The sequence below is a fragment of the Vicugna pacos genome, chromosome 9 (assembly GCF_048564905.1).
Source record: "Vicugna pacos chromosome 9, VicPac4, whole genome shotgun sequence".
NCBI lineage: Eukaryota > Metazoa > Chordata > Mammalia > Artiodactyla > Camelidae > Vicugna > Vicugna pacos.
This window is the reverse complement of record NC_132995.1, coordinates 49108935-49127341: the sequence shown is the minus strand read 5'-3', so window position 1 is coordinate 49127341 and position 18407 is coordinate 49108935. Positions and strand designations below refer to the sequence as shown.

The 18407-nt window shown below is 44.8% G+C and overlaps 1 protein-coding gene and 1 long non-coding RNA gene across 3 annotated transcripts in view; one reads left to right on the top strand and one right to left on the bottom strand.

Moving 5' to 3' along the window:
- WWOX (WW domain containing oxidoreductase) overlaps positions 1–18407 on the bottom strand; it is an 897467-nt gene that overhangs the window by 214618 nt on the left and 664442 nt on the right. The window lies entirely within an intron of this gene.
- LOC140698192 (uncharacterized) lies at positions 1438–8726 on the top strand. 2 transcript variants are annotated; one of them, XR_012075804.1, is made up of 5 exons: positions 1438–1537; positions 3036–3238; positions 6562–6642; positions 7644–7858; positions 7958–8726. It is a non-coding gene; the product is annotated as an uncharacterized lncRNA (long non-coding RNA). The 2 variants fall into 2 exon arrangements; XR_012075805.1 differs by lacking the exon at positions 6562–6642.

Here is an 18407-nt window from a genome sequence, read left to right as displayed (position 1 = left end):
ATCTATATCCATACCCATCGCCTCTTAAGCCAGTGCCTCAAGAAAACTTAACCTGGTACTCTTTTTTTTTTTTCCTGAGATATTTCATGTGGAAAAATAAATTATATCAGTGGGTTTAATATCTCAGTTGGATAGGTAAAGCTAGGTTCCTGAGCTCAGAGAAAAGAAAAGAAACCAAGCAAAAAAGCTTTGAATTTGCAGCCCTGCTCACGCAGTGCATCCGGAGTTGATGAGGCTCACAGGAATCACCTGGAGATAACTTTTTCTACTTGTTCCCAAGCTCAGGACCAAATCACAGCACCTCCCTCCTTCAGCTCTACTTTAGAGCAAATTGAGACCAAATTAGATCACTTGTTTTGTCCAATTGTATAAACCACGGCAATACTGTGGGAGAATCTAATAGCCTTAATCTAAGAACTGCTCCTGTGCCCACAATAGAATCAAACAAATAATCAATAAACCTCCAGATATTATATCATCGCCGAGTGAAAAGACAGAAGAGTGGGGAGCTGCTCAGGACCGAACAAGCACCAGCGACAATAAAACTGGGGTGAGCAACACAGCCCCATTTACAGACTTCTAACAATTCCAGAATCTTGTGGGAAGTGTTAGATTATGAACCTGAATAAGGAAGGTATTTTCCTGAGCCTTTAAAAATCTCATCGAATCATTAGCAATAACATTATTATCCCTATTTCATTACTGAACAAATTTGAGGTTCAGAGAGGTTGGGTCACTTGCCCAAAGTCACACAGCTAGTTAAGTGGCAGAGATGGGCACTGAAACCAAGTTTTGTTTTGTTTTTGAACTGAAATTAAAGTGAATCCATGCTGACAGACTGGCTTTGGAGTCAACCAACATCCAAAACCCACATTTTCTGTAAACTTAGGCAAGTTGATTGTATCTTCAAGACTCAGTTTCTACATCCAGAAATGGAAGTAACAATGCATGTGTACATGCCGAGTGCTTAGTGCAATCCATACTCAAAAAATGCTGGTTCTTAATAGCTTTATCATTTCATTATTCTAAATATTTTTTAAAAGCATATGTTCAACAAAATCATAAGAAAACATAAAGCTCAACAATAACATAATAATGATACACCTGCTTAAGTGTTTAGGTATGAAGGGACCAATGTCTGCAATTAATTTTGAAATGAATCAAAAAATAAGATAGAAGGATGGACAGACAGAGGGCTAGATAAATGGGTAAAATGTAAGTGAGGGTAATATTAATTTTCAAATCCAGGTGGTGCCTAGATCAGTGCCTACTACAGAATTCGTTCAACTGTAATGTATGTTTCACTTTTTTCGTTATAACAGAACGCTGGAAGGAATGGCCTCCTACACAGTAGTGGAGAATGGAATACTGCGGCTGGGTGCTACCTCATAATGAGGAGTAAACTCACACAGACACTAATGAGTGAGCACTGAACGATTCTATTTACAGAAAACTCCACAGCAGAAAGCTATGGTGACTGCAGTCAGACCCCTGGCTGGCTTCTGATGATGGATTTATTGACTGGAAACCGGCAAAAGTGAGCCTTAGGTGGAGGTTGGAAATGTTCTCTATCCTGATCTGGGTGGTGTTGACACAGGTGTGCAAGTTCACTTAGCTGTCTCTAAGACACGTGCACTTGACCGTACGAACGATACACAAGGCAGAGTCTGATTCAAGCAGCTCACATTTCTTGAATGCCCTCCTCTCCCTGTGCCAGGCATTCCTTCTAGGCACTTTCTGATGCATTCACTTGGAAAACCATTTCAGAGAATTGTCTGACAGAATACATTATTTAAGCCTTTAAATGCAATGTACAGCAATCTCACTTTCTTAGAAAATGACTATTATCCCTGAGAGTAAACTCGGCCTACGAGGAAACCATGAAGGTGTGAAACTCTTCCACCTTCTAGGACCCCTTGTCCGGCACCCTCGGGCCCTTCGTTCTCTCCTTCACAATCTGATTACTTCCAGGAAATGATGGATACCACACTGACCCCAAATTTCTGCCCCCTGGTGTGAGATTCAGCCACCAGGAAGGGGAAAGGACAGGCCATCTCCAAATCATACCACATGGAGAGTCACCTACAAGGGACGTCCCTGTCAAAGGCTTCACTCTCCCTCTCTCCCCTGGGAGATGTGCCAGTTCAGAAGACAAACCTCTCCCTGTTCACCCCAAGAGCACCCCTTTCTAAAGCTCCCCTAGGGCTTGGCCCTCTGGTCACAGGATGAAGGCACATCCAGGCTTGTTCAGGAGCATCCTGCAAGGAGGTCCTGATGAGAGGCAGGAGGGCTGTCCCTGGCAACAGGGGCCTGGCTTCTGGGTCTACTCTCTGTTCCTTCCAACATGCCTGTGATGTGAATCTGAAAGCAGCACCTTTTCAAAGCAGGCAGCTGGAACTATACAGTGATTTCTACACATCAATAACACAGATGATGTAGTGAGAATAGAGATGAATTAGGATCCAGGAGGGCAAAACTATCTAAGACCATGAGAACCTAGGACACTTATTCAAAAAATACAGATCCCCAAGTTTCTCTCTAGACCGACTGAATCAGAATTGCTGGGATGGACACACCAGAATATTCTTAATTTAACAACCTTACAGCGAGGAGTCTCCTGCATGTGAAAGTTTGTAAAGAGTCTCTTAAGAAGAGACCCTTTCATTCATCTTTATAACCATCCATCCACACACCCATCCATCCATCCACCCATCCACCTGTCCATGCATTCATAAACCACGTATCCATCCATCCATCTATCCATCCATCCACCCACCACCACCCACCCAACCACGCATCCACCCCATAACTGTCTATCTGCTGTGTGCTTTCTTTGTGCACACCACAGACTACATCTTCTTTGACAGCCAAAGACAAAATTTCCTTACACCAACGAGTTTTACAGAGAACCACAACAACTTAGCCATTTTAAATTATAAAATCATCAGTCCAATCACATAATAGTGATTTTTAAAAAACTCACTTATGGTAATTTCCCCCATTTTTCTCACTAACCTATATAAACCTATTTTCAGATATCACCCACCATGTATGAAGGGCTGCCAGATTTTAGCAAGACTGTGATCTGGAACATAACCATTGAGTGCTTGACATGAGTCTTTTCTTCGAGGGAACATCAGTCTTTTCTTCGAGCTGAGAACACTCGAGTCTCATGGGTCTGCAGGTTGGAAAGCCCAGATCTATGGGACCAATTACTTTCTGAGATGTCCAATTACAAGTGAGTAATTTCTTTCTCCCAAAGATATTCTGTGGAGAATACACTATAGATTATTCTGTTGCCAGTAAACTAAGGGATTTGGGTACCAAAGCAAACCCGGAGGTTCTGAAGTTCTCTGCCTTTAACATAAACTCTCTGAAAAATCTGTGTGTGCAAGTGTGTGTGCACGTGTGCGTGCCTGTGTGCGTGTAAGTGTGACAACTGAGACAGAGATTCAATAAAAGATGATGCTGATTTAACAAGAAAAAATAAAGCGCCTAAATTGAAAAGGTAAATATGCTCTTTTTGGGTTAACTGCTGTAGAACTCCATCTCAGATTCACGCATCCTAGTGGCTGATGCCATGGGAAATGGTGACAATTGTTTTGCTGAATTGAATGTCCTTATTTGGCTCTCTGCCCCCTCCACATCGTAAGATCCCAGACTAAAGTAGAAACTATTCTTCTCTTTCTTACCCCTGATCGATTCCATGCTTGACAGTGCTTGACTTGATAAATATCTGCTAAATCATGGATTTATATCCTTCCCACGTAAGAATCTGACAAAATGAGACAGTGGTTGCATCTCCAATGGCTTTAACCTAAAGCAAGTGGACGACTTCCATTGGGTAGCAGTCTTCTTTCATTTTAAGAGTTGACATTGCTACAGAACACATCTAAAGAGATAAAGAAGGGCAAAGCCAGCTGGTCACTCAGCAACAGACACGGACTGGTTTTAGAATGTACCATGAGCCAAGCATAACACTAGGAGAGAGGAAGCCCTGGTCTCATCATTTTCTGCCATTCCAGAAGCAGGTGTGTCTTTGGCCTGGGACCCTTATTGTGGCCAGATTAGAAGCCAAACATTACAAGCCAGGTATTAGCAATTCAAAATACCAAAACAAACATCCCAATCCGAAAATGGGCAGAAGACCTAAGCAAGCAGTTCTCCAGTGAAGACATACAAATGGCCAATAGGCACATGGGAAAATGCTCAGTGTCGCTAATTATCAGAGAAATGCAAATGAAAACTGCAATGAGGTATCACCCCACACCACTCAGAATGGCCGTCATTCAAAAGTCCACAAACGATAAATGTTGGAGAGGCTGTGGAGAAAAGGGAACCCTCCTACACCGTTGGTGGGAATGCAGTTTGGTGCAGCCATTATGGAAAACAGTATGGAGATTTCTCAGAAAACTAAAAACAGACTTACCATATGATCCAACAGTCCCACTCCTGGGCATATATCCAAAGGGAACCTTAATTCAAAAAGACACATGCACTCCAATGTTCACAGCAGCACTATTTACAATAGCCAAGACATGGAAATACCCTGTATGTCCATCGACAGATGACTGGATAAAGAAGTTGTGGTATATTTATGCAATGGAGTAATACTCAGCCATAAAAAAATAAAATAATGCCATTAGCAGCAACATGAATGGCCCTGGAGAATGTCATTCTAAGTGAAGTAAGCCAGAAGGAGTAAGAAAAATACCATATGATAACACTCATACGTAGACTCTAAAAAAAAAAAAAGATAAATGAACTTATTTATAAAACAGAAACAGACTCACAGACATAGAATACAAATTTATGGTTACCGGGGGAAAGGGAGTAGGAAGGGATAAACTGGGAGTTCAACATTTGCAGATACTGAGTGGAATATATAAAATAGATAAACAAGTTCATCCTGTATAGCACAGGGAACTATATTCAATATCTTGCAGTAGCTTATGGTGAAAAAGAATATGAAAATGAATATATGTATATTCATGTATGGCTGAAGCAATGTGCTGTACACCAGAAATTGACACAACACTGTAAACTGACTATACTTCAAAAAATATATATACGAAAACATGGGTGGCTGTAATCAGTCCTACTGCCCCAGTCTAGTCCCTGCTATGTGATCAACAACACAACCCCGTGTCCCTCACTCCTATGACATGTGACCTGACCAGTGGTCCTTTACACTAGTCCTGCTCACCCATGCACCACGCACCGACTCACTGACAGACCTAAGGCACAGACACCACTGGTATTTCCTTCAATCATCCAGAAATATCTCTCTTCACACACCCTTTATTCCCAACCTTAGTTGCAAACTGGAATCACCTGGGGAGCTTTCAAAAACCCTGATGCCCAGGCTATCCCCTAACCCAATTAAGTCAGACTCCTCAGAGGAGGAAAGCAGGCTTCAGGGTTTTTTAACAGTTCCCCAGATGGTGCCAGTAGGCTGAGGACCACTGATGCAGCACATCTTTCCTCCACTTTTCTCAGATTCATCAATCTGTGCATCTGGCCTCAGCAAGACTTCTGGATCTGTTGATGCTGTATTTCTATGCGGTCTCATCAATATCCGGACCTCTGCTTTACTCTGCAGAGTTTGACAAGCTCTTTGATCTTCAACTAAGACATGTGCCTTCATATCACACTAAGAGTCACCACTGATGGTTCTGACATCCTAGAAGTGGATGGGTGGATGGATGGATGGATGGTTAGATGACTGGGTGGAAGTAGGAATGGAAGGATGGATGGATGGACGGACAAACGGATGGACAAATGGTTGAAAGGAAAGATGAATAAACAGAGGTATGGACAGTTGGATGGATGGTTAACCATTTGAAGACTTGTATTATAACATCTGAATGACTTCATCATTCTTCTCAAATGTTTATGTCCCCTACCAGACTTCAAACACCATAAGACAGATTTTGAACTTATCTCTCTTCGCTTTCTCAGGAAATAGCTAATGGCAAGTTCTGATAACAAAGCTTCTAATTGGATGATGGGAGTACTGATCTCAAGAGAAAGGGGGTGGACAAGCATTTTTAAAGTAGTGCATTATTTCGATAGTATGTGTCTAGCTATTGGAGAAGTCCCGCTCTAGAGCCTAGCAAATCATTTATTCAACATCTGGAACACAGAACTCTTGCCTCCCAGTACATTTTTCTCTTTTGAAACAAAGAAAGGATTATAAAATTACATCACCCTCCTACCCTTGACCCCCGTCCCACACATGACTGCTTTCTGATCAAACTATCCAAAGTGGCATTACTGAGTTGGTATTTTTCATCGAGCGATACAGATCCCGGTGACACCCACAAATGTTGTGCTGTTTATATGTGGCTGGTTTGAGGGGACCAAAGGAAAAGTAGCGAGTCCTTGGTTGTACCACTTGTGGTGTGGGGACTGATGCCCATTTCTAATGGAAGAGAAGTATGTCACCGTTAAAAAATATAGTTCAGGTTACTTTGAAAAGTACAAGATACCATAACTTCCCAAATTGGCAAAAACTACCTGCTATGAGTTGTAGTAAAGTGTGTTTTTAAATTATTTCAGAACCATAAAACCTCTCCATAGAGAGTGCTTTGAAACTGCAAATTAAATATAGAACATCTATGAACTGTATCCATTTTTACAGTAAGTATATATTTCCATGGGGGTTTGTACCATCTTTTTTGTCTAGTTACACTAGTTAATAATGCAGTGAATTTGCAGTAATAGAGTAAATGTTATTTTGATGACACCATTTGATTAAATTAAAGATGACATTAAAAGGACCATTTCAATAAAGAACCGAAATCTCCAGAAGTTAGCTGGGGCTGAGTGTTGAAGTCAGCGAGTCTGGCGGGTCTTAAAAGGACCAAATGGAATTTCCTTCACCGTGTGAATGATGAGCAAGTTAAGGAACAATAGGACCAAATAATAATGGGAGAATATGAAGGCTCAGATTCCGAGACCCAGGCAATTTTAGTTATTTGCAGCAGGCGTGCTGTTCGCAGGAAAACACCTCGTGTGGCCTTGGGAAAATGCAGAAATGCATTAAGTAAAACGAAAGTGAGAGGGCACGCTGAGATTTGCAGCAAAATGTGCTGATGGGGGGACAGCAACTGAGACGCTGCACAAACAAAAGAAAGGGAGACTTGAGATTAGTCATGTTCCCCAAACCCAAACCACTCGCAGCCCCTCCATCTTCGCTGCAGATTCACAAATGCAAGTTTGGGCCACCCACACTTGTGCGGGGACATCTCGGAGATTCAAAATGGAGGAGAGAACCCTAATTATTTCTTACCAGCCTCTGTTCACGTGGTGCTCACCAAATAAAAGCTCTTTTCCCCGAGTGAGAGGTTCATGTCCATAAATCGAGAGACTGTTTGAAGATCCCCTGACTTAAGTTCTTAGAGATAGAATCTATCTGAAGAGACATTCCCCAGCAACATGACTGTGTTATGAATCATGGACGTTGCACCAGAAAGAAATTCCAAGTTTATAAAGGTGTACGGTGGTTGAGGCCCTTCATTCCTACAGAAACACTTGCTCTGGTGTCTGGTCCCCAAAGACAGGTGACATCTCTATCTGTGGGCCACTGACTGTTGACAAGTTCAAGGCTGGAGCACTTACATTTGTGACTGTTTTTACAGCTAAAAAGAAAAAAAGAAAAGAAAAAGAAAAAGGAAAGAAAAGGACGTCAGCTCAAGCAAATATAATCCTTGCATGTGATCTCAAAAGAACATCCTTGGATGTTTTTCTCAGGGAAGTCACCAGGCCGTCATCATGTTGGTGTCTCAACATAATTATTTCCTCACAGAAAGGGAGGCTGGTGTGGTTTGTTGGAAAAGTCACATGCCCCATCTCGGTAATTATTGCTTCCTTACGGACAAACCCCTCAAAGTACAAGATTTGCGGTGTATTTGACTTTCTGAGTATAAACCTGGAGTGTTTGTTATCTTTCTAGCAGCAAGCCACTTAGAGACAGAGGACGATGCAAAATGTCACACTGGGCAAGTCGAGTAACTAAAGCACGTGGCCAACAAATGCGACGGAGCTGAGATCTTCGAGGCTGGACAGAAACCTCAAGCCTGAAGATACCCATGTACCTGGGAAGATGCTGATCATTCAGAAGCGACAGCCAGCTTTCTTTAGGAAACATCCTCTTTCTCAGGACTCTGAGTGGTTCAAATCTCTGTGTTTGATATTTGCCCCTTGACAGTTTCCGAAAGTGGATGCAGCCCCCTGCCCAGCTCCTGCTGACTGCTCTCTTTCTTTCTAGGGATCTGGGGGAGTGCTTGGAGGTTCCCCAATGTCTTGTGTGTGGCACACTTTCAGTACTCAAAAGCACAAAAATACTTTTTCATGCCTGCTCAAAAAGAAGCCAGTGGAGATTTTTAGGGCAGTGAAACTACTCTGCACATGCCCATAATGATGGACCCATATTATGATACTTCTGTCCAAACCTGCAGCATAAGCACCACCAGGAGTGACGTCTAATGTGAAGGATGGACTTTGGGTGATAACGATGTGCCAGCATGGGTTTGCTGATGGTAACAAATGTACCGCTCTGGCTGGGGGGATGCTGACGGCGGGTGAGCTTGTGCATGTGTGGGAGCAGGAGATACATGGGAACGTGTGCATTTTCCTCTCAATTTTGCTGTTGAAACTGCTCTAAAAAGCAAAATCAATTTGAAAAAGTGGAAACTGGTTTAATAAAAAGCATATATGAAAAACGGGGTGGTCACCACGCCCAGTTATCATACCTTCAGCATGGGATCCATACTTGAGGAGAACGTTCCTGAACGCAACCTGTACTGACATGTTCCAGTGAAATCAGGCCCCAGTTCTATGGGATTCTAGAACCTGTACCTCTCTCTTGCCTCAAGTTTAACCCGAGTGTCACAGCACACAACCCACCTCCTCTCTCTCCTCCTGACCAATCTCACTAAGGTTGTCCAGGCGACCCTTGTGTAAGGCAGCAGTTAGGGCGTGGACCCTGCAAGCAGTGGAAAACCCATGTATAACTTCGAGTTGGCCCTCCGTACCCGAGGTTCTGCATCCAGCAGATTCAACCCACCTGGGACTGTGTAGTACTGTAGCATTTTTTACTGAAAAAAATCCACGTATAAGTGGACTGGCACAGTTCAAACCCACATTGCTCAAGGGGCAACTGTATATGTAGAAACATCAGTGGGAAATATCAGTTTTAGACTGTGAGGAGCCTTCGGCGGCCCATTCGTGAGGACACATGGAACAGCATCAGAGAACCAGCTCTTCAGCCCCATCAGAACCAGTCCCTGTCTCTGACACCTACAGCCTCTCCATTGGCCCTGATGGTAAGTTTCTCTTTTCTGTGGGGAAAAAATTCTATGCAGCTTTATGTCATCTCTCTGCAGAGTTCCCTGATTTAAAAAAGCCAATCCGATGAGGTATCTGTGCTTCCTGGAGCATTTCCTATTATTTCCATGGTCCCTCCCACCAACACCTTCAACTCCCATATCACAGGAGTTTGTTCACGGGCCTCTGCTTCTATACCAAGAGGTCCTTGAACCAGGTCTGTATCTTCAGTGTTCTTATTTATGTGTACTTCCACTTCCTGGCATGGGCTTGGCGTATCACCAATGCTCCACAAGTATATGAGGGAAATTGGACGTTTAGGTGACTCCATTATTTCTAGCAAGCCACTAGGAGGACATCATTGCAGGTTTTCAGCAAAAATATAAAAATTTCACCATTCATCTATCTGTGCATCACTTATCCATCCACCCAACCACTCATCTGTTCATGTATCCATTCATTCATCCATCCATCTAATCAGCCAACCATCCACCCATCCAACCATCCATCCATCCATCCATCCACTGAAGAAATGAGCAATAATACCTACTCTGCCATGCCTTTTTATGGGTGATAAAATAAAGGAAAAAATGACTAGAAAATGAATAAGATATGGTCCTTGCCTTGGCATATGTTGTCACTGAATAGGAGAAATAATATATGAAAAGCAAGGGCCATGTCTCGTCTGTCTTTTTGTACCCAGCAACATCTTCCACAGGGACTTTAATTCAACAGCAATCGGCAGACGACTATTGAATTAATGAAGAAAAACAAATACAATATAAGGCAGTAAGTGAAAAGTATCAGATAAATGCAGCAGAGAAAACGCTACAGAAGAGTGGAGGGGAGGTGGGTCCCGTCCAGCTGGACACCTCACGGAATCATCTCCAGAGAAAGCCAATGGCAAACTGGGGGACGGGGTTAGAAAGATGGTAGTACGTAGCAGAAAACAGCCATTTAAGCTGCAGAGTGTAGCAGAGGTCCTAGAGGGACTGCTGATGAATAGGTTTCTAATTTGACTAGGTTGGAATCTTGTGTTTGCAATTAGCAGCATCTATTTGCATACAATTAGCGCGCAAAGCCCTTAGAAAGAGTTTGTTCCCTAAAGTAGGTTAAATATGTCCCCCTGCAATTGTGCCTGCAGCATTGATTCATTTCACAGACCCATTACCCGACAGAGACCGAGGACGGACTTCAGCCCGGCCTGGCTTCAAAGAACAGCACCTGAACTGTGTTGGTCCTGTCTGATCAGAACAAGGGCTGAACTTCCCAGAGGCTCTGACTGAGGAGATCTGAGCGTCAAGAGTGGCCATCTGTGGTTGAACTGAACGGTCAGCGTAGCTGGTACACGGTCAGTTTCACTGCCACCACCACTATCATCAGCACCACCAACCGCCACTGGGGGGAAAATTCCTAAGAAAACAAAAGGAGTGATTTGACATGAGAACTGTGGGTCTTTGCCAACCACATATCCCAGGATGCAGGTTCTGACTACACTTTGCCTGCTGTTTCCCTCTGCAGTTTCAAAATTATCCTGGAAGCCCAAGCAAGTGCCTCTGAAGCACAGCCTTGCTCACTCACTCATTCAATAAACATTTGTTGATTGCTGGGTCTTCTGTTTGGGAACTAGAGATATACTGGTGCCCAAATGTTTGTACGGAACCAAAACAAACACATAGCCTATGGAGCTTACAGTCCAGTGGGGAAATTGATAAATAAACACAAAAATAAATGTAAAATCACAGCTCGGTACATTGCCATCAAGAGAAAAATGTGTGGAACTATAAGAACTTACAGGAGAATTCAATGCCACCAGGGAAGGCTTCCTGGAGGGAGTGACAATGAAGTTAAAATACAAAGAATAAGTAGAGGCAAAGAAGGGGAGCAACCAGCATGAGTAAAGTTCCTGTGGCAGGAGGCAGCAGGGAAAGTTCCAGAAACTAAGAGAAAATCAGTGTGGTAAGAAGGCAGAGATTTAAGGTGAGAAGAGTGAGAAATAAGACGCGTGAGGTTCTCATCCAGGCAGGGGACAGATCCCCTGGGTGGGAGAGTTGGAGGGGCTGTACAGGGGTCCATCTGTATCCTAAGAGCAATAGAAAATCATTGGTGTGGTTTAACGGGGGTGGGAGGAGTGGGAAAGGCTTACCCAGATTTGAGCTTCAAGAAGGTCGCTTTGGCTGTGTTGGCAAAACAGCAAGGAGGGGGAACCACTGCCTGCCAGCTTCAGCTGCCCCCTGCCTCACCATCCCATGGCAAGAAGGCTGCTGCCTGCCCTGGGCATGCTGGTGCCAGAACTGTCCCTTGTCCTGCTCTGACCTTTCTTGTCATCTGTACTCCTGGCTGGCCCCCTTCATGACTACATGAATGTCCCTTCCTCTACTCCTTTCCATGGGCCCATGGGCTGGTGCTCTCATCACCTGGTTCCCAGGTACAAGGGACAGTCATGGTCTCCAGTTCCCACTGGGGATAGTACCAGAGCACAACGGACACCAAGTAAGACTGTCACTGCCACCTGGAATGGATCCTGCTGTAGCAGTATAGCTGCTGTTTTCATTTTTTAAATATCCATCCTGCTTCTTCCAGCATTACCATGCCTTCTGTACTCCGTCCCTCTTAGTCTATATGGCTTGGGTCAAGCTGACCCCATCCCGCAGCTCCAAGGCGGCATGCATTCCAGGTCCCGACAGGTCACCGTGATTGGTTGAGAAATTTACACATGACCCTTGAAGGGCCAATGACAGTCAGCCATGGACTCGCTGGCGCTCTCGGGAAGGAGATGCTCTTTCCCTGCCGCTCCTTGAACGTGAAGGATGTGGGCTCCTGGCGGCCACCTCTGCCCTCCGGGACTGACCCTGTCTGATGATGAAGATGACACAGAAGAAACCGCCACCAAAAGACAGAGTGATGCAGAAGATGACAGGGTCATCTGGTCAGCCGGGTCAACCAGCCCAGACCTAGCCCTCAGCTTCTCAGTCCTGGGAACCAACAAATTCCCTTTTTTTTGGCTTAAGCTGGTGGGTTTGCTGTCACTCACAATTGAAAATGAAAACGTTCAGTCTCATCAGGTCTCTTCTCCTCATTGCCCTGCTGTAACTGCTGCCGCCCTAACCACTTCTGGCCCGGGAGGAATTTCAGGGGTGAGATGGAGGGAGGAGCTTGAGTAGGGTCGGAAAGAGCTCTCTTCAGTGCAGCCTCTGGCCTTCCGCTACCACGGCCCTGGCAGACACCTCTCTCGCACTATGAGAGGACATAATCAGAGCTGTAACCCTGAAATCTGGTTCTCCCCAAAGGTGTCAACCTTCCTCACGGTTCCCAAAGTCCTGGGCATGATGCCAGCAGATCATTTTAGATTTCTTTTGAAAGCTCCCAATTTTATCATCACAGTGTCTAAGAAAAACCATTATTAAAATGCTTGCAGAGAGTAGGACCCAAGGATGAAGGATCCCAGCTCAAAATTTTTACTCCACATAATGGAAGTCCTTTTAAGTCTAATCATTTATAGGTTTAGAAATCCACAGACTCTAATACCAAAAACTGTGTGAGTATATGTATGTGTGTGCACACACACGCTTGAGTACAAGTGTGCACACATGTACGCATGTGGTGTGTCTGAATAGAAAAAAATGAGACCTTGAATAGCCAGGGCTCCGCTTGGTCTCTTCTTTTCAAACACAAGGGCACCTGCTATTACTTAGCTTTCCAACCCAACACCCTATTTCATCGGGAGTCGATAAGACAAACGAGCCCTTTGCTTTCAGAACAATGGTGCGCCACCGTCCCTTTGCAGTAACAAACGCTGAAAAGTGGTCCACTCTTCTTTTCCTTTTTCCTAAAGTAAATAACCAGTGACTAACTCACCCCCTGCCCTACTCTGCACCGCCTCCCTCTCCCCACCACCTTATGTAACACATTTGACCAGGAGACAAGAAATTCAACCCAAAGATTGGGAGGGAGTAGTGGAAAAGGATGGATGAGACAGGCCATCTCTAATCTATCAGACATGTCTCTCTCTTTTTAACCCCAAACAAAACCAAACCACATGCAGAATTCGTGGTTAAGAACATGGTTTCCACTGTCATGACCTGAGCTTACGTGCTGGACTATATTTAGAGCAGCCTGGAAAAATCTACAAGCCTCGGTCCTCTCATCTGCTGAATGGGAGTATGATAATGAAGCTAAAGAATGAATGAAAAGAAAAGAATGCATGTCCCTTGCCTGGCTTACTAAACGCTAAATACTAAGATCAATTTTGCTGTTAGGATGAAGACAGTAAGTCTGGGAGCCAACAAGTTACATAGATGTGGAGTGACATGTGCAATCTACAACTGAGATTTCTCAGGCCAGCACAATGCATTCAACACAATAAGGCTTTCGTCACTCAAGAGGAAAACCTTTTCCTTGTCATTTTTTTTTTTTTTGCCCTGTGGGGTGAATCTAGGGCAGCTGTGGCATTGAGCTTGGAAGAAGCCATACATACACCTCAATGCTTTGTCCAGATGGAGTTAACACGAGACTTGGAGAGGGGAGGAAAAGAATAGAAATGTGTTCATCTGTGAAATTAAAAGCAGTGCAGCACGACACCCAGCTTTACGTGTCGGGGTTCGTCAAACGCAATGATTAGGCTGAATATGACTCTGAACACACTCATAATCAAACAAAAGCAATTCTACCGAATGAGGAGAGCGGATTCTCCTGGGAGGGGAAAACAGGCAAAAGGCCGAGAAGTACTAGGAATCAAGCTAAATGGACTGAGGGCTAGTGGAGACCCATCCCGTGGAAGGCTCGGAGGCACTGGGTTAGTTCATATCACTGCCAGAGGAGTCACCATCAGTTCACAACAGTGGTCCCTTTGTTATCTCCCAGTTGCCGTGGGGCCCAGGTCCAGGCACGGTGTGGCTCAGATGGCTGTTCTAGTTAGGGCCTCACAAGGTCAAAGCCTCACCCAGTCAAGGTGTCAGGCTTCTTCTCAGGCTTGTCTGGGGAAGAATCTGCTTCCACGCTCAGCAGGTGATGGGCAGAGCTGAGCTCCATGCCGTTGTCATCGATTTGAATCCCCTATTCCCTCCCGGCTGTCAGCCAGAGCTCCACCTCCGCTGCTAGAGGTGGCCCATCTTTCTTGCTACAGAGCCCCAGCCCTCACCATCAGGGTCAGCAACAGTACATCACATGCGTCTCCTGCCTGTCATCTCTCCACACCCTCTTCCACCACATCCCTCTGACTGCCTCCTCCGCCCTCCTTCTCCCACCTCTTCTGCTTGCAAGGCTCCTGTGGGTACACTGGACCCACACCGACAATCCAGAAGAACCACCTCCCTGTGTTAAAGTCGACTGAGCAATTACCTTAGTTTTAACACGTGCAAAGCCCCTTTTGTGAAGCAGCGAAGAGGGAGTAACACCAGGGGGAAGGTCTTGGAGCCAAAGGTCTGCTTATCAAAGGCCCTAAAAGTGTCTCCCCTGAAAATATGGGTGCTGGACCCTCTCCCGGAGTTGGAGCACCCACGGTTTCTGTTGCTTAGACGGCGATGCACCGGAGTGCTCAGGAGGCCACGGGACGCAGCAGCGCGACCGCGGGCATCCATGAAACAGGGAGCAGGGGTGTTGTGGGGCTGGGATCTTTCAGGATTTGGGAGGTTTTCAAAGCAAAAACCATTACCGGTTGACTTCCAGCTCCCTCCAAAGGGAGCACACTTTTTAGTCTGCTGCCTAGAAAAGACAGGTTCTGGGAGCTGCTGGGCACGAGTGCTCTAAGCCGCATCATGAAGGAGACTCCTAAAAGGAAGACAGACCGTCTGTGAGGGCGGATGACGACCGGGCTTCCAGGCAGTAATGAGGCGTGAGGAAGAGCTGCCGCTGCTACTGCCTGTGAACAAACCGACCACCTCCTCGGTGCTGAGCACAACGCTGCGTTCTCACGTCTCCCAGCGAACCAGGGAGGCACGCACGACTATTCCCATTTTGAGCGAATCGAGGCTCTGAGCGGCTGAGTAGGGTCTGCAGGATGATACAACAGGCACAGGTGGAGTTAAACTCAATTCTTTCTAATTGTAAGGCCTGCCCTCCTTCCTTTAAACCCGCCGGATCTGCTCGTTGGCCCATCTTGCATTTCCGAAGTTCCTTCCTCCCTCTGCCTCTGCCTTCCTTTAGAATGTCCTTGGACCCAACACCTAAGAAATAACGATTTAATTACTGCTGTTTTTCCAATGACACAATTAAATATCCAGAGTGAGGTCAATCAACCTGAACCCACCCGGAGGACGCTGAGAAGCTGCCCTGAAATATTTTATTTGGGGGCTTCTTGGACACATAGTTTGCCTTTTGTGGGTCTAAAATTAGGTTTCTGATTTCAGCCCTGGAGGGAAGAGGTAAAAATGGTTATAAATAGCGTCTAGGTGCCACATTCTTTTTGGCTCTTTTTAAGGGGCTAGGTGATGGGATAAAGCAATTGCTTTATTGAAAAATGCAACGGATTATCCACTGGCTTATAATGATCCCGGGTTATCTGATCAGAGTGTGAACGGCAAAGACACTCCAGAGCTACTGGGGGCCCATCTTGAAAAGCTGTAAGAGGCAGCCCATCGGGGGAAGTGCTTTCCAGCCCAAAGTTTTCCCCACTCAACTCCGTGTGCCCTGGATTTGCCACCGCCCTCTTGCAAGTAGGAAAAGGAGCATTTTCAGATGCTTTCATCGCAGTTAACATTCAAGAGCAAGATGCACCTGTGCTGTGATAAATGCAGGGACCCAACTGGGGGTGGAGGGGGAGAAAAAGTAATAATAAATGCAGCTAGGAGCTAAAAAAAAAAAGTGGTTTTTGAAGCTAATGACAGTGTTTCTGCCTTTATCGCTTCAGGCAGAAACAGGAAGTTAGAAATCTAAGTGGCCTGAGAAAATATAACATTTAACAAACTCATTTGCAGGCCTCCAGTCGTATTACCCTAATTTATTTCATTGTAGTGGGGTTTTTTTTTCTTTTGGGTGCTTTTTTGATCTATTTTTAATGGAAGACTAATGTGCATTCCTTTTTTCCCCCCTTTTTATTCACAGGGATTTATCGAGCAGTAAGGCATTTTTTAACAGAACTTTTCTTTTTTAACTTACTCCTTTATGGAGGCAAAGGCAGAACCGGGGGGAGAGATTCCAGCTTCATAATCCATATTTAATGTCTCTGTTCACAATTCCTAAAGCTTGATTTCACCTGAATCTTCCAGGAAGGGAAACCATCCTACCAACCTGGAGAAGGTCGCCGTGTAGTAAGCCCCCACTGTCGACCCCTACCCCTTCCCAAGTGCGGTTCTCACATCAGAACCTGGCTCCGTGCTAGGGTTCCTCCGGGGTTCACGGTCAGGTTCCGTGGACCACTTCATCCACGTGGCCCACCCGACTTTCATCGACAATCCAATAAATAAATGCACCAGCCACATTCCCAGGTCTCCAACACGTCTGCAGAGCACAGACATGTAATAGTTAGATTTCTCTAGTGCCCCGGGAGGGGGAGAGAGAGAGAAAAGACCTCTTCTGGGCTGATCGCTAAAAATCTCTTCATTGTGTAAACAAGCGCAAAAAATGAGTCTGGCCATTTTCTATCAATCTAGGAACTCCCTGACTCTTTCTTCAAATACAGAAAGGAAAAAAATAGGCTGAACTGTCTCAGCATGCTTGGGCTTGGGGGGACAGGAGGAAGAAAGTAAAATTAGTAATTTGAAGAATTTCTTGAAGAATCACCTTGTTTAGGGAGTCAGTCAGATGGCCACACGTTTCCAGGGCACAGCTAAATTTAAAAGTGCCCAACACTTTAGATGCTCTTTGAATTGTCCAACAAGCCTGCGAGGAAGGTGGGACAGGTGTCGCTAGCTGGAAGGGGCAGATGAGAAAATTAAGAACTGGAGAGATGAAATGGCATGTTCAAGGTCACAAGGGAAGTCAAGGTAAGAGCCAGGACTGGCCCGCACGTCAAGCGTCTATGAGATCAAGTCCTCCCCGACCCTGTTCCCCCCCATTGATGCTCAGCCCATATCAGTGAAAGCCAGCCTGTGTCTGCCAAGCACAGAGCACACATATAAAATGAAGCCTAAAGAAAAAGAATTTAAAAATTCTTTGGATTTTGGAAAGTAATGAATGAAACAAGTCAAAGGTATTTAAGACAACAGAGGCAACAGAGCACACAAGGAGGGTCAAGGAAAAGGGACCAATTTTTTAAAATCCATAGAAATAAAACCAGCAGCCAGATCAAGCAGGCAACACAACTGGAAGAACAAGGGGGAGAAACCATTAAGATGAAAAGGCTAGGCTATTCGGGGAGGACTGTGGGACATTTAAGCAGTAACAGCATGACCAAAAGAGTTTCTTTTTTTTTTTTTTTTAACAGGAGTAAAATGAACAACAACAACAACAAAAAACAAACTTTTGGTTAGGGAATAAACTTTTAAACTTGAATTTGATCTTTCCGGCATGGAAACTTCAGATGCGTTAAAATTAAGTCAAGGGTGAATTTCACTAGTGTAAGGACGAATAGTCTCCTTCTGAAGGTTGAGATTACATATTTAAGAAAATCAACCAAATGATGGATTCTCCATTCAATTTGCTTCTTTGTTCCAAAAGACGTCCACCTCTGATGTCACCCTTTAAAAACTGGGACTAACCTGAGGACACCATGATATTCCATGGAGAAGGACAGAGCAACTGGTACCATTGTTATTTATAGTATCACTTGTTCTAGACATTCAGGCAAAGTTTTTTCAATCAGAATCTCCCTCCTGTGTTTGAATCCCATTGGCTAATCAGGGAAATGGCAACGTGGAAACACCACGGTGTCTCTCCACTTTCCCCTGCAGAGCCCTGATCACTTATTTGCAGGGGTCAAGAGTCAGGTTCACAAGCAGTAGTGCAATCCAAGGATGTCTCGAATTGGGCTGCCCCGGATACTGTGACATGCAATTCCCATGTGCTTGAAACTCTCCATAGCAATTACATTAGGGACTCTGCATTGATTCCAAGTCACTGAATTCAAAGCACTGAACTTACATGGATTTTTATCAAACTCACAACTACAACTTGCTTTGGCTACAGCAAGAGAAATCAAA